This window comes from Martes martes (assembly GCF_963455335.1).
Source record: "Martes martes genome assembly, chromosome: 4".
Classification (NCBI taxonomy): Eukaryota; Metazoa; Chordata; class Mammalia; order Carnivora; family Mustelidae; genus Martes; species Martes martes.
Window position 1 is genome coordinate 82,594,296 of NC_137891.1, and position 26,865 is coordinate 82,621,160.

Sequence of the window (26,865 nt, forward strand, 5' to 3'; positions counted from 1 at the left end):
GGTTGTTTGTTTGTTTTAATTTATTGAGGAGGAAATCTTATCTCTATTTAGGCCCATTCAGCAAATTTTCACTCATATTTGTAGAACTGAAAGCACAAACAAATTCTTATATGACCCAACTTTCAGACCTTGACCAATCCATCAATCTTGAATCTCAGTTTCTTAATCAATAAAATAATACAGAGTTTGGATTATTTATTACTATGGTTCATCCTAGTTCTAAAATAACCTTCTCACTAAGTTTTAAATGTCTCACCACTGGAGCCAAAGCACAGTAAAAGACTCTCAAGAGTGGGGGGAACCAGATCTCTGAAGTACCACCTGGAGAAGAGTTTCCTTTAAGAAGGAACCCCCCCCCCCGCCTTGGGATTTAAATGAATGAGAAATAGACCGCTGTCATTTTTAAAACCTTTTACAACTGGGTTTTTGTTTTTGTTGTTGTTGTTACAACAGCTAGTGTTAACTAATATGCTTCTAGGCTTTAGTTTCATCATTTAAAATAATGGGAATAATAATTAGCACCTCAGAAGTTCCTGGGAGGTTAAATGAAATGATGTATGTGAAAAGGCCCGCAGTGTCCCACCAATAGCATGTACTATTTCTCTGCTCCTTCCTTCCATCCAGCTGCAGAGGGAGGACACAGAGACCCCTTTTACACCGTGTGGGCATGAATGAGGCTCATGCTCATGAGATCTGCCAGCGGGTGCTATTCTTCTGAAGAGCAGCTCACAAGCTTGTGCTCCCCCAGAGAGAGATGTATTGGCCTTCCTCACATGATGACACAAGGCTGGGAACAAGGGCATCTGGATAGTTCAACACTCCAGGACTGGGAAAGCTGGGCAGTCACTTGAATTGTTCTTTTGTGCCACTTCTGCCTCTCTGCCTCCACAGTGCTTTTCCTCACCCTGAGGTTTAGCTACAGTCCTTACCTTGAAGATCATGTTGTTCCTTGGGAACAAGAGTCATCCCATGGCAACTACGTCACAAGATCCCAATTTTCTATCTGCCAAGGAAGTATGGGGTAGAACTCTGATGTTCTTTGAGGGGACAGCACACACTGAGAGTCTGGATTACTCCTTCTAGAAGGCCATGCTGTCACAGAAACAAGACCCTTCATCCACCAACAAAACCATGAAAAGACCACACAGATTTAATCCGGAAAAACCCATGATATACAACTACAAACATAAGCAGAACACAAGATACCAGGTAGGACCACAGAGAGGCAGGAAGAAATAGGGGACAGGATGACCATTATGACAGGGATGACACACTTGTCACAGAGGTGCCACCTCTAAGCAGAGGTAAATATCCTGCCACAGAAGACACTATGAACTTAGTGGTGTGAGTGTGGGAAAGAAACGAATCTCCAAATTCAGAATACACTCAGCCACGTGCTCAGTAAAGTAGGAACTAGAGAACTAAGAGCCTCTTCACTCATAATGATGGTAACAATAGCTCACACTCAGGTAGACTTCCCCTGTTTTCCTTACATAGTAGTCTTGACAGTCTCCAAAGTTTCCTTGATTTCATACCATGCCACTGTTACTCTCAGTCTTCCTATCACTTTTCTGGCACATTTCCTCAAAACAGACCTCAGAGCCTTTGTTTTCCTAAGAATGCTTTGAAAATTTGGAGACTTTCTATCACCCAGAAGGAAAGCTCCTTTCAGTGCTTACCAGCTCCCCTGCCCCACCTTTGTCTTGTGGAACAATCCCAATACACTTGTTCCACAAGCATAAAAGGAAACCTGAAGGTTTGTGAAAAAAAACAAGGTGAGATATGCAAAAGCCCCAGAGAAGATAAAACCTGCCTGAAGAACAAGTCCTTGCCTCTGAGCTCAGTCTCCAAGGTCATTCTAGAGTGCCCCTCCAGGTTTTACCCGGAGAGTGTGAAACCAGTGTGAACTGAGGAGCAGCAGGCCACACCACCAGCACCACTTGCTCTCCCTGGGAAGCTGGCCTTATACCCCGCCCACCCCTCTACACCTCCCTATGCTCCTGGCTTCTCCTCTCTAACAATTCTTTGTGCTTATTATAGGCCAGTGTTCATCTTGCATGACTCATTGGGCTGGTTTTCATGCTACATCCTTTCTACCCCAGCCAGGTTTCCTGCTCTCAATTGCTCAGTGAGACACTTCCCACTGGTGAGGTCAGATGGAGAATGCTATGCCCCCTCCCCTCCCTGTAATTTGGATACTGACTATCCACCAGCCTTTTGACCACTTTTCCCATTCCTCCTTTGGCAGTCCTGAAAATCCTCTTCTTCCCCAGGAAAATCCCTAACTGTGTTATCATACTTCTGTTTTCTCTATTAGTACTTCTTAATTTTTGCAAGAGTCCTTTAAGTCTCTCATAAAAGATATGGATTCTGCCCAGAGAAATGACCTATACACTTTGATTCTGGTCAGCCCCAGAGCATGCCCGCCCCTGGGCCTTGGGGAAGCACCTTTGTGCTCAATGGTTCTGGAACACTGGCACCAAATGGATGCCGGATGCCCAGCAATGGAGAGCTCCCAGAGGGCACCTCTCTGTGCTCACTAAAACCTGGAAGAGCCTGGCTTCCGCTCAGGTTAACCTTTTTCCTCCCGGCCCAGAGCTGTGGACAAACCTCCAGAAGAAATAAGACACATGGCTGAGGGAGAGGGGAGGGATTAGAAACTGTAATTCAATCTAATATTTGAGGCTTGGCAAGTGTACCTATGGGATTTCATGAAAACCCCCGAATCTTTTTCATTTCAGAGCAATTAAGCAGACCCCAGCGTCCTGGCTCCAGTAAGCCGCTCAGCTCTCGGTTTTATTGCCCGTTTCCTTTCACTTTGCCAGCACTCGCTCCCATCCTTGCACTGTTTCGGTGCCACGGAGAGGCCCCCGTGAGCGAGTGTGGGGCCGGGCGCCGGGGGCCAGGCGCAGGCGCAGGCCAGGCCGGCGAGGCACATGTGGCTTCCAGGGCCTCGGTACTCAAGCACTGATGTGTGGTATAATCAAAAACATCCAACAGTAATTTAATAGTTCCCACCAAGCACAGACACAAAGTCTAGCAATTCTTCCCTCCACATACTTAACCCTTAGAGGAGGAGAGAAGAGCCAAAAGAAAGGGGAAATTAATCCCGGATAGTTGCTACCCTGGGATTTTTTTGTGTTTTGTGTTCTACTCTGATGTAAGAGAGAGAGATGTGAACTTTGGAAACTTGCAAGAAGCAGGAATTCATATTAAATGTCTTTCTTCAGTCCTGGTGGAGAGGAAGCTGGTTGCAAAGGGCAGTGGAACTCATACACTGGGGAGGCCCATCTAGCTGAGAGTGTCCATCTTCTGAACCAAACAAAACGCCAGTGGACACAGCACCATGAACGAAGTGCTGTACTTTTTAAAAAGTGTTTGGAGCTGACTTTGATATACAGCGAGACGACTAGCTTCATAGAGTCTAGGGCCACATCTCCACCAAGAGTGACCAGCTTCTTTTTCTGAGTTCTGTGGCTCACTGCTATCCCTCTGGAGTGTTGGACATCAGCATCCCCCATGACCGTGGCACATTCTGATCTGCAAGCAGACTTAGTACCCAGGCAAGTGATAGAACTGGAAGCATGAGTTTTAAGAGAAATTTGTCTTGTAGTTAGAAGTTTTTACTTAAAATTACAATAAATTTCTCTAAATTTAGTTAGCAACCATTGTCAAAATATTTCCATATCTGATAGGATTGGTGACTGCTTTCCTCTGTCTGTGGTTTGTCGTATCATCTACAGGCTCACATACACCTGAAAACTCTGATATTGAGGCATCTGCTAGGCAATACACACACACACACACACACACACACACACACAATCCTTTTATATCTACTGTGCACTTATGATCCTGCTGCAGGAAAGAATGTCCCCAAACTTGCCTTTACTCTCAAAGCACTGAAGGAAGTTGAAGACATTCCCTGATCCACTAAATCACAGACTCTGAGTGGGAAACCCAAGAACTGTTATTTTGTAAAGTCTCTGCAGATCACTCTGATATGTAGCCAGGAGCCCCTGGCAGGGAGTGTTCTCTCGTTCATGCCTCCCCTGGATAGTAGCACCCATGGAGAGGGGCTGGACCAGATGCCCAGATGCACAGCTTTGTTTTACAACTCTGACAAGTGGTGGGACCTGCAGAAATGGAGCGACCATTCAGGCCTTCACTTTTCTTGTCTGCAAACAGAGTTTAATAATGGTGTCTGTCTCATAGAGATTTATGCACGTGGAATGGGTTAACATTTGAAAAGGATTTGGAACAGTAAGTGGCATGTTGTGAGTGCTAAATAGGAATTAACTACTATTCTGCTTTGAGATGTAAGTTACATGATGTAGAACTGACTCAATGGTAAGGGAATTCACAACACTGGGAGAATCTGACAGGGAAGGTTTCACAAAGAGAGCCTTGAGCTAGGTCCGGTGGGGCAGAGGTTGCATTCCATGTGAGAAAGAAGATGACTATCTATGAGCGAAATTGATTAGGAAATGTACAAAGATGATAGAAAAGATATAATTACGTGCTTATTTATGAATTAACAGCAGACTCAACAGCAATTCTAACTGATAGCTGAATCAAATGGTAATTCATTTCAAGTAATATTTTCAACCTTCCCAGCAGGTCTAACTAACTCTGTGAATAGGTAACAGGTGTATTATATCCTTGGGGTTGGAATGGAGGCTTCTTCAGAGAACACATGCCCACCCTTCCCCTAGGGTTGATATCTTAAATCTATGCATGTCCTTACTATTCAAGGACTGCAGGGAAGATACATGGATGAGATGAGTCTCCAGGCTCCTGAGACTAAATAGGATGTACTTCTGATTCCTCCGCCCACTGAGAAAAGGAGTCAAGAAGAGGTGGGCTAATTGCTTATAGTTTGGACCTGGGCAAGGAATGGCCAGGAATGGCCAGGAATGGAATTCTCACTCCAGACAGAAGGTCCTAGTGTGTGGACCAACCTCCACCCCCTTCCTGATGAAGAAAAGTTCTCTATCAGATATAAAATACTTCATATATATTTTATAATATAAAATGGTTGTGGTATTTGTTAATTTACATATTTGATAAACATGTACAACTTTATGAGAAACACATGTTATTCTCTATGGATAAGATAACTCTGAGAATTTAAGATTTTCAGGAAGACCAGTGTTTTTCCTTGAGATCCAGAACGATGCTTTGTTGTGAAATGTGCCTTAAGTGACAACAGTTAGCATCCTGTCCCAAATAAGAGCAACCTTCCAACTGAAATCCAAGAAATCAAAATAATCACAAGAGAATGTGCTACATTAGACTAATCTGGGTTCTATTTTTTTTTCTTCTACCTTCTTTGACATTAAATATTGTCTGTTAAAAAGATATGATTCAGAGTGAGCCATCTGTCTTTCATTTCTTTTGGGGTATGTTGCCACCCAAAGTAATGAGCATAATCCTGAAATCAGTAATTCTGTTGTATTGATAGGACCTTGATTAGATCTCTATGGGAACCTCTGTTTCTTTCCCTGGGCTCCTTAGAAACTTATAGTCTGGCCCTCAATCCTCTGATATTCCTAGCATGTTCAGTACAGGTTGTCTGGGGCAGACTTGGCTGGGATGCAGGCCGTCCCCCAGCCCCAGAGGGATGTGAACCATGGCCCACAGACAGACACAGGAGAGCAGTGTTTGCTCTAGTCCTGGACCCTTATGCTCCTCTGATCCTTCTATTGAAGCCTTCCCTACAAAGCAATGCATTGCTACCACCAGCTTCTTTCCCTGGGCAGGCTGCTCCCCGCTCCCTCCCAGCCTGCAAGCCACCCAGCACCCCAGCACTTCAGGCCATCCATTTCTCAGCAAGAATCATTCTACTTGGGTGGCTTAAAGTCACTCAACCTTTGGCCTTATGCCTGTAACTCCACCCAAAGCATCTAGTAATTGCCCTGAAATGCAACGCCCGACATGTTAGACAGCTTCCTTGCAATCTAACTTACTTTATTAATGTAAAGCATCTTTTTCTATCAAGAATCAGTCTCCACAAAGTCTTCTCATGACAGAGAGGCTAACCTGGTATATGACATGAGTCATTCAGGTGGCCCAACATCACATAACCAACAACTCCCATCAGCCTAGAACAGATCTAGACCTGAAGCAATTTACAAACTTACCTCAGGATCCAATCACATTTTCCTCTTCCCTCCTGAAAAGCATCTTCTTTCTGCCCTCTCCTGCCTCCCAGGGCTTCCCACTTCCCAACCACTTTCTAAATTAAAGCAGCATATTTATCCTGGATCCCAAACCCTTTCAAGCCAGAGTAGTAATTCTCCAAGCATTTGCATTTCAGATTGTTATCTCCAATCATTAAATGGAAGGTTTGTGTCTTGTTAAAGGAATGTCTGGTTGGAGGCGAGGATTTGGGATAAATCCTCCCTACATCTAAAATCACATCAAGAGTCCCTGGAGCCTGGATCTGAAAGAGGTGTGGGCACTGGCGCTATGCTCCTCTGCCTCCCTGCACTGTCCCTCACCCTGATGTGCAATCTCCCTCCCATTCTTGCATGCTGGGGTCTCCAGGGGATGTAGATTTTCCATCTCTCTCCCTCCCCCATTTGGCCAGCTCCCACTGGGAGATCACACACCCTGTAGATTCCAGACTCTTCTTACAGCTTTGGTCTCAAGACAGGGGCAAAGGTGCCTGGTAGGAGGAGGGGAAGAATGTGGGAATTTGGGTGGATGGGAGGAGGTATAAAAGGGACTCAGAGCAAGGCTAGTGGGCCCAGGAAGCTGATGGAGCACACGTGATGAAGAGCTCTCTCTTTGCACACTGGAAAATCGAAGCCACACACAGTACCAGGAAAGCTAGAGTGACATTAGATCTGAGTACTAGAGACCTAATAAAAGATAACATTTAGAAGATGACTTGTTTGTGTAGCAGTTGTACTGATTATAGTTATTTTGGTTAACTGCTGATCATTTATCCCTGATTATCATACAGCACAGTAATGACTATGTACATCCTGAAATGTGTGCCAGATTAACTGTGTTTCGTTTGATTATAGCAGCAAATCCTGCCAATGTATGACCACTTGGTCTTTATAATTAGTTTCTTCTGTGGCACTATCTACTCTGACAGCATGGCTTTCTGTATTTGTCCTAAAATAAGTGAAGTTAAATGAAACAAAATGAAGAAAATTAAATAAAATTAAAATTAAATGAAATAGAGCTAAACAACACCAGGCCTGTCCAGAAGCCTCAAGTAACCAGGTCCTTGCCCATCCTGACTCCTGGAAAGGAAATGGAGTACTGACAATAAGGATGCAGTTTTGTTCTGCTCACCTACTTACCTGCCACACCCAAAACAGCACCACACACTTTAGATACTAATAAATATTTAATGAGTAAATGTTAAACGAGTTACTGAAAGGAAAGGTGAGATCAGCCTAGGTGAGGTTTCAACAACGCTGCTCTGAGTCCCTTGTGAACAGGTAAGATGGAGAATAATTTAGCACAGGTGACTGTTGGTCACCTGAGCTGGCACCATGGTTCCATCACAAGTTCTTCAGACTCCGCCCACAATATTCACTTGTTAGAGCCTCTGTTCTTCTCTGAGGAATATGGAGTGCACAATTGACCCTTGAATATCAGAGGGAACTATCTGTTTTTTCAGAATTTTGCTTTTCAACTTACCAAACACCTGCAGCAGAGAAATAGTACATGTCTGCCCTTTGTCAGGAAGCTTTCAGACTCATTCCAGATAGACTGGATGCAGTTCTCACCATGCCTTTCCTCCTAAAACAGCCCAGCATCTGGACCTTAGCATGCCTCATGGAGAGAGAGTATCTGGATCAGACCAGCCAGTGTTTTGGAGTTGGTGAGTCACTTCTTTGTTTGTTAGTTCTTCACCTCTTTGGCCTCAGTTTCCTCTTCTGTAACTATTTTATTTTAAACACATTCTACCTTGAGTCAAAGTGGGTGCTGTGAACCAAAATGCCTCCAGAATTCACTTGTTGAAGACCTAGTCCCCCAAAGTGACTGTATTTAAAGATAGGGCTTTTAGAGGTAGTTAAGATTAAATGAAGTCATAAAGATAGGGCTCTAATCTGATAGGATTGCTGGCCTTATTAGAAAAGGAAGAGAGAGATCTCTGTCTCCCCATGAACCAAAGAGAGAATATGTAAGGACACAGAGAAGGAGGCTGTATGTAAGCCAGGAAGAGGGCCCTCACCAGAAATGCAATTAGCCAGAACCTTGATCTTGGACTTCTAAGGTCCAGAACCGAAAAATAAATGATTGTTGTATAAACTATCCAGTCTATAGTGTTTTGTTAGAACAACCCAAGCTGACTAGGAGAATGAAGTTTAACTGGGAACTTTAAGCAAGCGCCCACCTCAAAGTAGGTGCTCTATAGAAGTTAGCTCTTTCCCCCAAGCTCTGAACTGTGAGCATGATCTCCCTTTGATAAATTAAGACCATATAATGCCTCAGAATATTGTTCTGCATAAGAAATCTCCACATACAGTAATATGAAGGAAACTATAGAAGGTGCTGGAAACACTGGTGATTGGACATCTCTCAGAAAACAAATTTCTTTCTTTTGCCAGCCAAGTCACATTGTGCTTTTGTGCTTTAGAAAGAAGTTATGACTCTACTAAGTCAGGATTTGTTTCAATTAGAATAAAAACTACATTCTCTGAAAACAAGGATCCCATAGGCAAATGTGTATCTATGTCCTCCTAGTGAATGTCCTGAACATCCCATAGTCTTTTTATGAAATTACTGCTAAAATAGTTAATGTTGTGTTGCTCCTCCAGGGGCTGGCCAGAGGCAACAGTGTGAAATGGCCAAAGTCTGCCCTTTGTCTGCCCTCAGATACCTCTGAGCTGCTACCTTCAGACACCCCATCTTTTTAGCCCTCTTCTCCCTCCCTGTGGTCCCTAGTTTTCTGAAAAGGATATGATGAACTAACCCTAATTAAGAATTTAAATCACTGATATTTCTTAAGGAGTTTTGTACTTCCCTCTGGGGCATTTCCATTTCCACAAGTGATACATCCTCAGGAAAAATAAAAGACCCTCAAATTATAAATTTCTATCACCAACCTTCAGTAGGGATAGCTATACCTCAGGATGGGATGGGAGGTGATGCCTGATCATGTACAACCACCACTCTGCCATCCTGGTTCTGCTCTGCCATTGTCTAGCACCCTTCCTCCATCTGCACTTCACTACTCAGCTTTATGAAGAGAGATAACAAAGGTATTTAGTAGAATGCTTTCAAACCCTTCTCCCACAGACAAGGTTCTGTCCCATTTCCCAAAATAAAAGAACTGACAGATTCCTGAGTCAGTGGTAGGTCCAGGGAAGAAATGTAACCCCTTGTTTCCAGGACTAAGCCTTACTTTGACCCCATGTGGCAGACAGCTTATAAATTAGCCAAAGGGAACAACTTTACTGACTTGTTTACACCAAATTTCAGGTAGGGCTTATGAGCAGCAGACGTCAGCAATTGCTTTGAGAATCCTGACTGTCCCACTGCCCTACTCATTCCCGGTAATTGTACCATTCCAAGATTACCCAATGAGACAAGAGTTCTCTATTAATATTGAAGCTGCATTTGAGGCAGAGAGCCTATCAGGTCTTTGACCTTGTGATATTATGATTTATAAAAAATATATATTTGATCATTGAGATATATTTGGTCTTCCTCCACAATTCCTGGCTCACAGTTCCCAAAAAGCTTGGAATTTCCTTAGTGTTGAAAGTGATAAAGAGTGGGGTTTTTTTATGTTAATGAGGTGGCTTTTGGAAAGCATCTAAGGATGGGGGATGGTTTATGGTAGAGTCAACCACAAGATTAGAGGTTTGTAACTTTCAGTCCTACAACCCCTCCCAAAGAAGAGAGGGACTGATCATTGAATCAGATGCCAGTGACTAATGATTTAATCAATTCTGCCTATTTAATGAAGTTTCCATAAAACCTAAGAGGCCGGGGCACCTGGAGGGCTCCATCAGTTAAGCGTCTGTCTTCCACTCAGGTCATAATTTCAGAGTCCTGGGATCAAGCCGCATGTTGGGCTTCCGCTCAGCAGGGGTCTGCTTCTCCCTCTGCCCTTCCCCCACTTGTTCTCTCTTTCTCACAAATAAATAAATAAAATCTTAAACAAATAAAACAAAACAAAACAAAAACAAGAGGCCTGGATTTAAAGAGCTTTCAGGCTAGTGAACATGTGGAAGTGAGGGAAAAGTTGGCTTGCAGGCAGAGGAAGCTCCACACCCCTTCCCCATACCTTGCCCTGTGTATCTCTTCCATCTGACTGTTCCTGAGTTATATTCTTTTGTAAAAAACCAATATGATCTAGTAAAATGTTTCTCTGAGTTCTGTGAGCCACTCTTGCAAATTAACCAAATCTAGGGAGGAGGTCCAGGGAACCTCTGACACAGTCTACTGGTCAGTAGTAGCCCAAGTAACAACCTGGGGCTTGTGGCTGGCATCTAAAGTGGTGGGTGAGGGGCAGTCTCTTAGGAATGAGCCTTTAACCCATGGGATTTGATGCTATCTCCAGGCAGATAGTGTCAGAATTGAGCTGAATTCTTGGACACCTTGTCTGAGAATTTCTTGTAGGTTCAGGGAAACACCCCTCCCTCACCGGAATTGGTCTCAGGGTAAAAGAGCTCCCTTAATCTGGATTCATGGCTTTGCCATGGAGGCTCCAATGGCAGGAGATGCCAACCATTGTTTTCATTTGGGGAAGGAAGCATGGGTCCTGGTAGTGTTCAATACTCCAGAAGGCAAGTTTGGGCAGAGGGACACAGAGCTACAAAGTGGCCAGTACCATAGACAAAGGGTTATAAAAACATATAGAACAGAGGGCAGGAGAGGCCAGAATATGGAGAAGGTTTGAAAAGATCCAATTAGAACCAACATGTTCCATGAGATAACACCATGCGGTTGGAAAACCATCCATTCATAATAAAGGAAGCAAACAGCTGACTAAGTAACTACCTTTCAAAGAAGCAGATTTCTTTATCACTTTGATATATTAACAAATGCCACCACAAAAGACATGTAAAACAAGGCTTGCCATTTTTTTTGGAAACCCAAACCAGGGTAATGTCTCTGTAAATAAAATAAAGAAACATTACTTAATGTGTGGCATTAACTACTACCTCGAGTGCAGGGCTTGTCATTCCAAAAGTAAATATTTGCTTATAAGGAAAATAGCAGGATTGGTTAAACCAGTTTTACAGGCTCAGTGCAGAAAAGTAAAAATCTGATTTATTTCTTCCCCTGTTCTGTTCTGTTTCAATGAAATAATGCAGAAAGCAACTTTTCTGCATGTGTGCATGTTTTATAAAGGTGAGAGAGACTCTAAATGGACCAAATTACCAAAATATGATGCCTACTGCAAGTATTCAATGTATGTGACATAGAAGCTAAGGTTTCCTTAGCAGGTCTCTTAAGTTCTCTTCAATCAATGGTTTGCTGAAGTCTGCTAGCACAAGCTCAAGAGAGCCTATTACACACACGTTTTCATAACAACTCATTGAGTGACATCACATTGGTACTTGAAATCAGCCATAGTGGGAGTATTTCCACCACAGAAATCAGCAAACTCTATAAACCAGGGTTTTGGTCTCCAGAGATTTAACTATTAAACATTTACCAGCATACTACCAGGAAAAGTTGTAGAGCAAAATAAAGAAACTAAGGCCTTCTGCCTGTTTTAATATGGCTTAAGCTAAGAATGTTTTTCGTGGTTTTAAATGGTTAGAAGAACCATCCTTAACCACTATTGTCAAACACTGAATAGTTTTGGGAATTAGCACTTGCTACAGATTTGATAATATTTCTTAATAAATTCAACTAAAAATTATAAGACAAAAATGCTTTTACATAATACTTATAATGTGATAAAGCCATTTCATCTGGAGCTAATGTTGTTTGAATCACAAGTAATGTTAAGATGTTTTCTGTGTTGTTAAAATTAAAAAACAAGATCTACATTCTCACACAAACAGGCAGTAGATATATATTTTTTTTCTTTTTATTTTTTTATAATGTTATGTTAGTGACCACACAGTACATCATTAGTTTTTGATGTAGTATTCCATGATTCATTGTTTATGTATAATACCCAGTGCTCCGTTCAATATGTGCCCTCCTTAATACCCATCACCAGGCTAACCCATTCCCCCTGCCCCCCTCCCCTCTAAAACTCTCAGTTTAACTCCCAGGGTCCATTGTCTCTCATGGTTTTTCTCCCTCTCTGATTCCTGCCCCCCTTTATTTTTCCCTTCCTTCTCCTAATGTTCTCCATGCTATTCCTTTATGTTCCACAAATAAATGAAACATAAGATAATTGACTTTCTCTACTTGGCTTAGTTCATTTAGCATAATCTCCTCCAGTTCCAGCCATGCTGATGCAAAAGTTGGGTATATCAACATGGATGGATATATAGTTGTAAGTGCAAAGGAAATGTCCATATTGCAAAATCCATTTAAACCTTCTGGGTCTAAAACAAGATGGTGTTCTTTTCTCTGATTATCTCCTCTAAGTACAACTAATAACATTGGACATTATAAGCAGACAATGATAAAAAGATTTCAAAAGCCTAGAGAGAAGGACATGGGCTGACTAGAGACTTCAAGACCTGAGGAAAAGCAATGTGGTTTGCTGGGTTTCTACTGCCATAGACCTCAAACTAAAGGATCTGAGGAGCCTGCAAATCAGAACTACAAAGAGGTGTAAACAACAACAACAAAAATTTCTAAGCTTTTCTCTCTACCCAAAAGGCTGGGAAAGAGGAAACCCAGCAGAGTCCTAGGGAAGCCCCAACTTCCTCTCCATGACCTCAGCACTAGCAGCCATGACAGTCCACCTCCAGGGCCATGCATGAACAGAGCCCTTCATTGCCTTGCCCTCCAACAACTGAAGAAGTAGACTTAGGTTTTGTGGCTTCTGAGCTTCTGCCCCCCAAATAACGCTATCCAAAGTAACACCCTCAAAATATTATAAGGAAAACAAAGTGGAATTTTTAAAAAAATTTTAAATTTTTTAAATTTTAAATTTTAAAAAAAATTCAAGTTACACACAGGAAAGTAAAAAATAAAAAGAAAAAATATAAAACAGAATAAAGAGGAAAGAAAAAAGAAAGCCAGATGTAAGCCCTAACCATAGCAATAATTACTTTAAATGTAAGTGACCTAAATATACCAATAAAAGCACACAGGTTGACACAATGGTTTAATAAAAAAAGGAAAATACATGACCCAAATATATGTTGTCTACAACAAACTCACCTGAAAGATAACAACATAACTAGGTTTAAAGTAAAGGGATAAGAAAAGATATATTATGCAACAAGTTAAGGAAATGTTGAAAAAGAAAAACAAAACTGGGGGCACCACATTGCCTGATTTCAAGCTTTACTACAAAGCTGTAATCACCAAGACAGCATAGTACTGGCACAAAAACATTGTGACCAGTGGAACAGAGTAGAGTGCCCAGATATGGACCCTCAACTCTATGGTCAAATTATCTTCAACGAAGCAGGAAAAAATATCCAGTGGAAAAAGGACAGTCTCTTCAATAAATGGTACTGGGAAAATTGGACAGCTATGTGTAGAAGAATGAAACTCAAACTCTTACACCATACACAAAGATAAACTTGAAATTGATAAAAGATGTCAATGTGAGGCAGGAATCTATCAAAATCCTAGACGAGAACATAGGCAGTAACCTCTTTGACATTGGCCACAGCAACTTCTTTCAAGACATGTCTCCAAAGGCAAAGGAAACAAAAGCAAAAATGAACTTTTGGGACTTCATCAAGATCAAAAGCTTCTGCACAGCAAAGGAAACAGTCAACAAAACAAAGAGGCAACCCATGGAATGAGAGAAGATATTCGTAAATGACAGTAGAGACAAAGGGCTGATATCCAAGATCTATAAAGAAATCCTCAAACTCAACACATGCAAAACAGATAATCATGTCAAAAAATGGGCAGAAGACATGAACAGACACTTCTCCAAAGAAGACATACAAATGGCTAACAGACACATGAAAAAATGCTCATCATTATTAGCCATTGGGTAGATTCAAATCAAAACCACATTGAGATACCACCTTACACCAGTTAGAATGGCCAAAATTAACAAGACAGGAAACAACATGTGTTGGAGAGGATGTGGAGAAAGGGGAAACCGAATGCAAGTTCTTGCAGCCACTTTGGGAAACAGTGGAGATTCCTTAAGAAATTAAAAAATAGAGCTACCCTATGACCCTGCAATTGCACTACTGAGTATTTACCCCAAAGATACAGATGTAGTGAAAAGAAGGTCCATCTGTACCCCAATGTTCATAGCAGCAATAGCCACAGTTGCCAAACTGTAGAAAGAACCAAGATGCCCTTCAATGGACAAGTGGATAAAGAAGATATGGTCCATATATACAGTGGAGTGTTATGCCTCCATCAGAAGGGATGAATACCCCAGTTTTGTATCAACATGGACAGGACTAGAAGAAATTATGCTGAGTGAAATAAGTCAAGCAGAGAGAGTCAGTTATCATATGGGTTCACTTACTTGTGGAGCATAAGGAATAACACAGAAGATATTGGGAGATGGAGAAGAGAAGTGAGTTGGGGGAAATTGGAGGGGGAGACAAACCATGAGAGACTGTGGACTCTGAGAAACAAACTGAGGGTTTTGGAGGGGGGTGGAGGTTGGGTGAGCCTGGTGGTGGGTATTATGGGGGGCAGGTATTGCATGGAGCACTGGGTGTGGTGCATAAACAATGAATTTTGGAACACTGAAAAAAAAACAAAATAAAATAATTTTTTTTAAAAAGAAGTTTTTTAAAAAGCAGTAGTGAATATATGAATATCCAGTAAAGTAGACTTCTTAGCAGAGATAATTATTAAAGTAAAAAGGGGGCATTACATTAATCCTTCAAGGATAAATAACTATTCTAAATTTGTATACATGAAACACCAGAGCTTCAACTAACAGAGGTGAAAGGAGAAGAAAGCAAATGGTAATTGAGGACCACAACACGCACTCCCAGAAATTAATAGATCTACTAGACAGAAAATCAACAAGGATGTAAAGCAACTAAACACCACCATCAACCAACAGTATCTAATTGACATTTATGAAACACTCCAACCAATGGCAACAGAATGTGCATTCTTTAAAAGTGTCCAATGAATAAAAATGAAAGCATAACATATCAAAATTTATGGGATACAGCTAAAACATGGATAAGATGGAAATTTATAGCTTTTAATCTTTCTAATGAGAAAAGGAAAGATTTCAAATCAAAAATCTAATTTAAGCTTCCAAAAAAAAAAAAAAAAGAAAGAAAGAAAAAGCAGAGCAAAGGAAACCAAAAGCAATCAAAAGAAAAGAAATAATAAAGATAAGACAGAACTCAATGAAATTGAAAAAAATTAATTAGGGAAAATTTGGTTCTTTGAAGAAAAAAGAAATCAGTGAAATCAACAAACCTATAAACAATAAAAGACAGAAGACACAAGTCACCAATATTAAAAAAATATATATGTGAAATCATTAAACATCCTGCAGGATAATAAGGGAATACTGCTAATGGAATTCAAAAAATATATTTGTAAATTAAACTTATAAGAAATGATCAATTCCTGGGAAACACAAATTACCAAACAGAAAAGTCAAGTTATTCTGTACCTATTAAATAGACTGAATGTGTAATTGAAAATCTCTTAAAAAGAGATAACTGCTGTCCTAGATCCTTAAGAAAATTTTACCAAAACTCTTCCAGAAAATTTAGAAGAGGGACAACACTTCCCAAATAATGCTATGAAGAATTTTATTTTTTGTGGGGTTTTTTTGGTTTGTTTTGTTGTTGTTGTTGTTGCTGTTGTTGTTTCTTTTCTTTTGGCTAAGAGGTTTATTGGACATTTCTTTTTTTATCATATTTTATGTTTTTTATATTTTACATATATTTGTATATATTTTATAGTGTATGTTCATCATAGTAAGTGTACTCTTTCATCATCAACCTCTGTTTCCCCAATCCCCTCACCCACCTCCCCTTGGGTAACCACCAGTTTGTTCTGTATACTTAAGAGTCTATTTCTAGGTATATATCTTTTTTTCCCCTTTGTTTTGTTTGCTAAATTTCACATATGAGTGAAATCATATGATATTTGTCTTTCATGAACTGACTCATTTTACTTAGTATTAAACTCTCTAGCTCCATCCATGTTATTGCAAATGACAAGATTTTATTCTTTTTTATGGCTGAATTACATATATATATTCTTCCTTATTATTTCTAACCTAGGAAAGGAAACAGACATCTAGGTCTAGGAAGCTTGGAAATTTCTAAATAAGATAAACCCAAAGAAACCCGCACCAAGATACATTATAATTAAAATGTCAAAAAACTACAATAATTAATTAATTAAAAATACAATAACAATTTATGAGATACACAAAATAAAAAGGTGCAGAACTTGACATCAAAAACATAGAGCATGAGAGAGGAGAGTAAAAATGTATTTTTGGAATGTGTTCTAAACTAAAAATAATTATATACACAGGATGATATGTGTGAACCTCATAGTAACCACAAAGAAAAAATTATTGTAAATACATCAAAAATGATAAATAAATCTAAACATAAAACTAATGATCAACAAACCACCAGGGAAGAGAAAGAAGAAAAAATGAATAGAGAAAAAGTACAAAAACAACCACAAGTCAATAAACAAAATGGCAATAAGTATATATTTATCAATAATTACCTTAGGGGTGCCTGGGTGGCTCAGTGGGTTAAAGTCTCTGCCTTCTGCTCAGGTCATGATCCCAGGGTCCTGGGATCGAGCCCCGCATCATGCTCTCTGCTCAACAGGTAGCCTGCTTCCTCCTCTCTCTCTGCCTGTCTCTCTGCCTACTTGTGATCTCTGTCTGTCAAATAAATAAATAAAATCTTTAAAAAAATAATAATTACCTTAAATTAAATGGACTAAACTGTCTAATCAAAAACAGGACAGCTGAATGGATTTTTTTTAAAGGACACATCTGGGGGCACCTGGGTGGCTCAGTGGGTTAAGCCTCTGCCTTCAGCTCAGGTCATGATCTCAGGGTCCTGGGATCGAGTCCCACATCAGGCTTTCTGCTCAGCGGAGAGCCTGTTCCTCCTCTCTCTCTCTCTGCCTGCCTCTCTGCCTACTTGTGATCTCTCTCTGTCAAATAAATAAAAGAAAAAAAAAAAAAAAGGACACATCTGTATACTGCCTACAAGATACAGATGGACTGAAGGTAAAGAGTGAAAAAGATATTCCATACAAATAGAAATGTAAAGAAAGCTGGTGTAGCTATATTCGTATCAAACAAAATAGTCTTTAAAATAAAGACTGTACTAGAAAACCAGAGGGGCATCACATAATGATAAAGTGACCAATCCAGCAAGAAGATACAAGATTTATAAGTATATATCCACTGTACATTGGAGCACTAAAACATAGAAAACAAATACTAACAGACCTAAAGGAGGGAATGGAAAGCAATACAATAATAGGGGACTTCAACACCCTTCAGTGGATAGATCATCCAAACAGAAAACAAATAAGGAAGCATTGATCTTAAAGACACATCAGACCAGAGAGACTTAATAGAACATGCCACCCCAAAATAGCAGAATACACATTCTTCTCAAACGCATATAGAACATTCTCTTGGATAGATAATGTATTAGGCCACAAAGCAATTCTCAAATTCAAGAAGATTGAAATCATATCATGAAACATTTCTACCACAATGGTATAAAATTACAAATCAATTGCAAGAAAAAAACTACAAATACATGGAGATTAAAGAACTGTTACTGAACGACTACTGGGTATTATAGGAAGTCAAAGGAGAAATGAAAAAATACCTAGACAAACGAAAATGGAAATGCAAGTTCCAGAATTATAGGCTGCAGTAAAGACAGTTCTAACAGGGAAGTTCATAGCAATACAGGACAACCTTAAGAAACAAAAGAAATCTCACAAAAACAATTTAACTTTATACTTCAAGGAACTAGAAAAAGAAGAACAAATGAAGCCCAAAGTTAGTAGAAGAAAGAAAAAAATAAAAGATCATAAATGAAATAGAGACTAAAAAGACAATAGTAAAGACCAATAAAACTAAGATCTGGTTCTTGGAAAAGATTAACAAAATTGACAAACCTTAAGCTAGATTCATCATGGAAAGAAGAGAAAGAGTTCCAATAAATAAAATCAGAAACGAAAGTTAGTAACAACAATAAATAAAATCAGAAATGAAAGTAGTTACAACTGATACCACAGAAATACAAAGGATCATGAGACTACTATGAACAATTATATGCCAACAAATTGGACAACCTAGAAGAAATGTACTAACTCCTATAAACTTACAATATTCCTAGACTGAATCATAAAGAAATAGAGAGTCTGAATAGACTGATTATTAGTGAGGAAATTAAGTCAGTAATCAAAAACTTCTAACTAGCAAAAGTCCAGGACCAGATGGCATCACTGGTAAATTCTACCAAATATTCAAAAATTTAATACATAGCCTTCTCAAACTCTTCCAGAAAGTTGAAGAGGAGGTAATGCCTACAAATTCATTTTATGAAGCCAGCATTACCCTGATACCAAAACCAGAATGACCACCACACATTAAAAAAAAAACAGTAATAATAAAAAGTACAGGACAATATCCCTGATGAACAAGCTGCAAAAATGTTTAACAAAATATTAGAAAACCAGGTTAGCAGTACATTAAAGGGATCACACACCATAATCAAATGGGATTTATTCAGGTATGCAAGGATGCTTCAATATTTGTAAATCAATGAATGTGATATACCATACTATTTTAATAATCTCAATGGATGCAAAAAAAGCTTTTGACAAAATTCAACATCCATTTGGTAAAAACACACAACCAAGTGTGTATGGAAGGAACTTATCTCAACATCACATATGAAAACCCACAGCTAATATCACACTCACCACTCATCAGTAATGAAAAGCTGATAGCTTTACTTATGAGATCAAAAACAAGACATGATTCCCACTCTTCTCACTTTTATTCAACATATTGGGAGTCCTAAGCACAGCAATTAGACAATAAAAATTTTTTAAAAGGCATACAAATTGGAATGGAAGATGCCATAAATAGGAAAGCTGTTTAAGTATGCCCCACTCCCAACACTCTCCAGGAACCTAGCCAAAGCCAGCAGAAAGGCACAATCCACTCAGAGAATTTCCAGGGGACACAATGCCATAAATAGAAAAACCTAAAGATTCCATCAAAAAATTGTTATAACTAGTCAATGAATTCAACAAAGTGATACAGGATATAGGATACAAAATTAATATATAAAAATCTGTTGAGTTTCTATAAACCATCAGAAAGAGAGATCAAGATAATTCCACTTGCAATTGTATCAAAAACCATAAAATATCTAGGAGTAAACTTGACCAAGAAGATGAAAGATCTGTAGACTGAAAACTATAAGACATTGATGAAAGAAATTGAAGAGGACACAAATAAATGAAAAGATCTACCATGGATTGGAAGAATTAACATTGTTAGAATGTCCATACACCCAAAGCAATCTACAGATTCAGTGCTACCCCCATTAAAATTCCTTTGGCATTTTTCACAAAACTAGAAAAAACAATTCTAAAATGTATATAGAACCACAAAAGGACCCAAGTAGCCAAAAAATCTTGAGAAAGAACAACAAAGTCAGGGGTATCATGCACCCTCATTTCACACTATACTACAAAGCTACAGTAATCAAAACAATACAATAGTGGAATAAAAACAGACACATCAGTAAAACAGATTAAATAAACTCGTACATATATGTTCAATTAATTTATAAGGAAGGGGCAAGAATATACAATGGGGAAAGGACAATCTCTTCAATAAATGGTGTTAGAGAACTGGACAACTACATGCAAAAGTATGAAACTAGACCACTGTCTTACACCATGTATAAAAATCAACTCAAAATAAATTGGACATCTGAATGTAAGATCTGAAACCATAGAGCTCTGTTTGAAGAAAATGAAAGCATTAATTCAAAAAAATATAAGCAAAAAACAAAAACAAAGCAAATAAAAAAGATATATGCACACTTGGGTTCACTACAGTATTTTTTACAGTAGCAAAGATATGGAAACAACTTAAGTGTCCACTGATGGATGAGTGGATAAAGAAGATGTCACACACACATACACACACATACACACACACACACACACACACACACACACACACACACACAGTGGAATACTACTCAGCCATAAAAACAGAATGAAATCTTACATGGATGGAACCTGAAAGTATTTTGCTAAGTGAAATAAGTCAGACAAAGAAAGCCAAATACTGTATGATTTCACTTATATGTGGAATCTTAACAACAAAACAAATAAGCAAACAAACAACAAAACAAAACCCAGACTTAGAGATACAAAGAACACATTAGTGGTTGCCAGAAGGAAGGGGGGGGGTTGAAGAGGGTGAAATAGATGAAAGAGATTAAGAAATACAAACTTCCAGTTATAAATGAATAAGTCATGGGGCTGTAATGTACAACATGGGAAATATAGTCAATAATATTGCACTGACTTTATATGGTGACAGATAGGAACTAGACTTATTGTGTAATCATTCTGTAATGTATACAAATGTTGAATCACTTTGTTGTACACCTGAAACTAATATAATATTGTATGTCAATTATACAATTAAAAAATAAGTAAAAACTTAGGAATAAATTTATCCAAGGAGAAGAGAGATCTCTACACTGAAAACTATAAGACTTGGAAGAATGAAATTAAAGAAGACACAAATATTAGAATGATGTCTCATGTTCCTGGATCAAGAGACAATATTGCTAAAATGTCCAAACTACACAAAGCCATCATTCAAGAAATACTTAACAAAAATTCCAAAAGCAGTTTTCACAGAAATAGAAAAAAAAATCCTAAAATTTGTATGAAACCACAAAAGACCCTAGATAGCCAAAACATGATTCATGTGGAATCAAAAAAGCTGAATTCACAAAAATACGGTAAAATTGTAGTTGCCAGGGGTTGGGAGGTGGAAGAATGCCAAGTATACAGAATTCCAATTATAAGATGAGTAAGCTCTGAGGATCCATTGTGATTGGTGATTATATACTTTGACGTTGGTAAAAGTAGATTTTAAATGTTCTCACCACAGAAAATAAAAGATAATTATGTAAGGTGATGAAGGTGCTACCTAGCCCTATTACAATAATCATTTTACAATATATGTGTACAAATAAACATATTGTATACCTTAAACTTATACAACGCTGTGTCAATTATAGCTCAGAAAGATGAAAAAATTAAAATTTTTTAAAGAGCTTATGTTCTGCTATGGTTGGGTAAAGCACCTGTGCAGTGGAGTTGGTTTATAATGCTGTTCAAGCCTTCTATCTCCTTGTAGATCTTCTGCCTACCTTTCCTATCCATTATGAAAGTGATTTCTTGAAGTCTCTAACTATCATCCATTATTGAATTTTATTTCCCCTTCAAGTTTTTTTAGTTTTTGCTTCATATATTTTGGGCCTTTGTTGTTAGATGTATTTGTGTATAAAATTGTTGTATCTTTTTAATGGGTCAACCCTCTTATCATTATAGCATATCCCTCTTTATCTCTAGTAGCATTTTTTTGTCTTTAAAGTCTATTTTATCTAATATTACTAGAGCCACTCCAGTTCTCTTATAGCTGCCGTTTGCATGACATAGATTTATCATCTTTTTACTTTTAACCTATTTGTATCTTTGAATCTAAATTTTGCTCTCTACTAGAATGTATACTTGGGTCTTGTAAATTTTTTTAATTTTATTTCTTTTCAGTGTTACAGAATTCACTGTTTATGCACCACACCCAGGGCTCCATGCAATACGTGCCACCAGGTTTACCCAACCCCCCCCATTCCCCTCCCCTCCAAAACCTTCAGTTTGTTTGTCAGAGTCCACAGTCTCTCATGGTTTGTCTCCCCCTTATATTTTTATCCAGTGTGACAACTTCTGCCTTTTATATTGCTTACTTGATTAGATTGTTTGATTCTTTCACATTCAACATTATTATTGATAGAGCTGGATTTATATCTGCCATTTACACACTGTTTTCTATGGGTCTCATGTCTTTTTCTTTCTCTATTACTCTTTTACTATGTTCCTTTGCATTATTTCTTAGTCTAATATTTTAATTCCTTTGAATTTTTCATCATGTTTCAGTTTTGGGGGTTTTTTTTTTGGTGGTTCCTCTAGGGTTTGCCAGATACAGATTTACTTATCAGAATCTACTTCAGATTTATCCTAACTTAATTCAGTGAGACATAGAAATGCCTGCCTTGTTTTTGAGCCAAATGCAACCAGGAGAAGAATGTGCTAACAGCCCCATTGCAACAGCAAGAGGAGTAGGTTAGCAGACCAGATAGTTACTGAACATCTCAGTCCTTGGCTATGAGTTAGAATTATCCTTGTCACTCCTAAAAATTCCAATATATCTTTCCACCCCAGAGTTCCTAGGTAAGCCAATGAGTAGCTGAAGCCGGGCACCAGCAGTAAGGTCTTCAGTTAATTCTTATGTGTGGTCACAGTTCAGAACCAGGCACAACACAGTATGTCTTCTGACAGTGCAACCTCTGAGGAACTGAGGCTACCAAGATGTACTGTCACTAATTCCCAAGTCATCCAGTCAACCACCTGAGAGTCCCACCAGAATGACTAATAATCCAGTGTTCCCCTACGGCTAGAGAAAAAGCTTAGTGCTTGCCGGATCCTCCCATTTAGACCCTACCATATTCCCAGTTGCTAGCCAAGGTCCTTCTCCAGAGATACCACTCTGAGCTAAGGTATCATCACTGTCATAGGCTCTTGTCATACCCCATTCCCTGTCCATCAAATCAGATCCTTTGAGATTGATTTTCAATCTTTCCCTGGGGACTGCTGTTCTACCTACAAGATCTTAACCCCACACTACAGCTTTTTCCAGAAGCACAGATTCCTGTTACTGGAAGGTCAAGTCAGAAGGCCAAACTAGGCAATCGAACTAAATTTAAGATGTACCACCATGGCCAAGCATAAGGAGAGCACCGCAAATGAATGCTAAAAATCTACAGCACCCAAAATCCAAGAATCAAAATTAGACTAATACACAGGATTCTACCACTCTCTGCAATGTCCATGGAAAAAGTCTTCTTTCATTCTCAATTTGGCATGTCCTTTCTGCACTGCTCTCCTGTTTATGTTTGGGCTCACTACCAGCAGCTGCTTGAATTACCACTTCACTATCTTACTGAAAGAGAGATGTTTCCACAGAGTAAGTACAACTTCCCAGAGCTTGACAGCTATTTATTGTACCCAGTAAAGGCAGTCAGGCAGAGTCATCCCCAAGTGTGAATGAGTCTACATGGGGTTTAGGTGTGCTGTCTACCCCTCTGTGCTTGATTAGTGAAGGAGGGCTGGAGATGAACAATTAGCCACAGGGAAGTAGGAGAGAGTACTATCCCCATCTCCACACCCACACTCACACCATGTAGATTTTATTTTTTTCATTATTTTAAATAGACTATTTGTTTGCCTGGATCTAATAGCTAGATCCTTAGGAAATAAGGAATGTTTTTTGTTGTATGAAAAAAATAAAAATAAAAAATAAGCCCATTATATTTGGATGGACCACAGCACAGTTAACTACAGAAATCTAAATTCTCATGTATCACAGGTTTTTTGAGAAAGTTCGCCTTCTTCATTCTTGGGCAGAGAAACACTCTGAGAGTTTCCTCATCCAATCTCCAGTAGGCACTAGCATTGGAAAACATGGCTAAGTGGGGTGTTTGGCAAACAGACTCCTCGTACTTTATCTCTTTCCCAGGCACAAACTCTTCCCACGCCCGCACTTCTGGGGCTTGTTCCTTTTCCCTTTGCAAAGGCAGGGCCTGCTATCCAGAGCTGGCACCGTCGGGTTCCTGGCTGCCTGGATGATGGCTAGGTCCAGCAATGGAGGTGTAGTGTGATGGGCTGTGCTTATGGGGATTATTTGGAGAGGGAAAGGGGGAGAGCTCAAACTGTCTGTTATGGGCACAGTGTATGCTCAAAGACAGAAGCAGGACCTGTACCCAGGGGTATGAGCTGATCACAAAATGTGCTCTATTAAGTGATGAAGCAGACCGTGCTGGACAACAGTGGAGGGCAGAGGCCAGGGGCTATTTTTACACTAAAGTGTAAGAGCAGAGTTAAGAATTTTGGACAGGACAGCATGTATTACACCTAGCTGGCTGGGAGACTTAAGACTTAAGACGTCTCTCACCCCTTTTTTTTCTTCTCTAACTTCTGTGTCTCATCCTCCTGTAGACTTTGTTCTCATTTTTCAAGATAGCCACTCCCTGCAGGATCACTTATGTTTAAGTTACACCCCCATATTCAAAGTATCCTGCAAGGTAGTAGAATATAGCAACACTAGTCAGAATCCTGTACCCTGTAACATTTGTTCTTTTGGGCTAATGATTCAAAAAATATTTGAAGAGATATAAACTTCAGAACCTAATTCTTTCATACTCCACCACACTCTACTCCCTAGCACATTTAAAAATCTGTTGGAATTCTCCTCAACCCTATGACTCTTCTTCTTCTCCCTCATAATCTAACTTCTTGAAAGACTTACTCACATTTGCCTTTTCCATTTTCTCACCTTCTGTGTCCTCTTCAGCATGTCAGCCTCGCTGCTCCTTTCACTACTGCCCCAGACATCTCTCTTGAAATTCAACTTCCATGTCAGTTGCCTTCCCCCCTTCTTGAGGCACTCTCCTCCCTGGAGTCCTGGGACACCACACTCCCCAGGCCTCCCTCTCCAATTCCATGTGCTAGATCTCCTTGGCCAGCTCCCCCTTTCCCTGACACATAGACACTGGGGAACCTCTTTGTTCTTGATTCCAAAGCCCATGGCTCTTCTTGCCATGGACTACCTCCCACTCTCAATTACCATTGACATGCAGAACGCTCCCAGTTTAAACAGGTCGTCCAAGATATCTCTGAATCCAGATGTGTATATCTAAACTCCCACTAGCTATCCCCTCCTGGGACCCATAGGCACACCCAAGACCAAACTCATCCTCCTCCTTCCACAGCCTCCTTGCTGCTAGCATTTCATGTTGCATTCCAGAATCTGAGTTGTCATTGGCATGTTCCTCTCTCTCATCACCAAGTCCACACCCAATTTACCACAAGTCCACATGCTTCTCTCCATTCTCACTGCCACCATCCTACCTAGAACCAAGCCCTTCATTTGTCATCTAACCTGTGGTATTGGCTTCCTATGCAGTCCTCTTCACACACCCTGCCCCTTCTACCTCCACACACAACACACACAGAGTGATATTTTCAAAATTCAAACTTAGCATGCGTCTCCTATGCTAAAAATAACAACACAAAAATGAAGTAAAGTCTGCAATGGTTTCCATTGCTCTTATAAGAAAGACCAAAACTGAATTCAGATCTCAGTTGTAGCAGTGTTTGGTGATCTATAGGGTTTTCTATTTATAGTATCACGTCATCTGCAAATAGTGAAAGTTTTACTTCTTCCTTACTAACTTGGATGGCTTTATTATTTTTTTTAAGATTTTATTTATTTATTTGTCAGAGAGAGAGAGAGAAACAGCAAGAGCAGGAACACAAGCAAGGGGAGTGGGGGAGGGAGATGCAGGCTTCCCACAAAGCAGGGAGCCCGATGTGGGGCTTGATCCCAGGACACTGGGATCATGACCTGAGCTGAAGGCACACGCTAAATGACTGAGCCACCCAGCTGCCCCAGATGGTTTGTTTTTTTTGTTTGTTTGTTTGTTTTTTAATTAAATATAAGAGTAAGAAAAAAAAAACAAGAAAGAAAAACCAAAACCCTTACCAAGACATGCATGTGGTCCCTACCTACCTCTCCATCATCACATTGACCCATTCTTCCCTTCCTTTCTGGGTTGGAGCCACATTAGAGCAGGGTCAATCCAGTGGGCAGAACACAGCAGTAAGAGATACTGGCAGTCATGCCATTGAAACATCATGGTTAACAGGACTGCAGCACTGTGTGTACCTTCTTCATTAGTGATTCAACAGAATCTTCTTTTGAGGCCCTCTCGTTATTCCAGACTCATCTTATCTTTTAGGGTAGGTAGCCCTGGGATTAACCTACCTCCTCTCAGTGGTGGACAAGAAAAAACATGAGAAATCGATATATGAAGAATATAGTCCCTGAAACTGTTGCATCATTTCTGTTCAAGACTACCCAGTCAATATCCTTTATATAAGGACACTCACAACAGACTCTTTTGAAAGTTGAGAACAAAAGTCTAAAGTCAAGATTCAAACTAGTCTACTTCTATTCATGATATAATGGAAATCATGTAGCTTATAGTGTTTTATTTAATTTCTATCTCTATCTATCATCTATCTGCCCAGGTTGCCAGAAATTTCAAAGTTAAATTAAAGCTAGGAGCAGCAAGTATCTTTAGATTGTGGTTATATCTTTCTTCTAATCCTTTGTTGTTGTTATTATTGTATCCTTTGTCCTTATTTTCCTAGTCCTATTGTATGTGACTAAAAGGCACCCCTCTGTGAACCCTGGGGCCTGGGGAGGAAGGCATTGCCACAGATCCCTGGGTGACAGTCATTGGCCTTCAAAAGGAGGCAAGGAGCCTCAAGGGCCTCTGGCCTTTGAGAAGGCTCAAGGCCAGCTGGTGTGGTGGCATGAAGAGAGGGAAGGCACAGTGTCCTCCATGACGCTTGTACCCAGGCAATGGAATCATTAAAAGGACATTGACAGATTTTACAGACTAT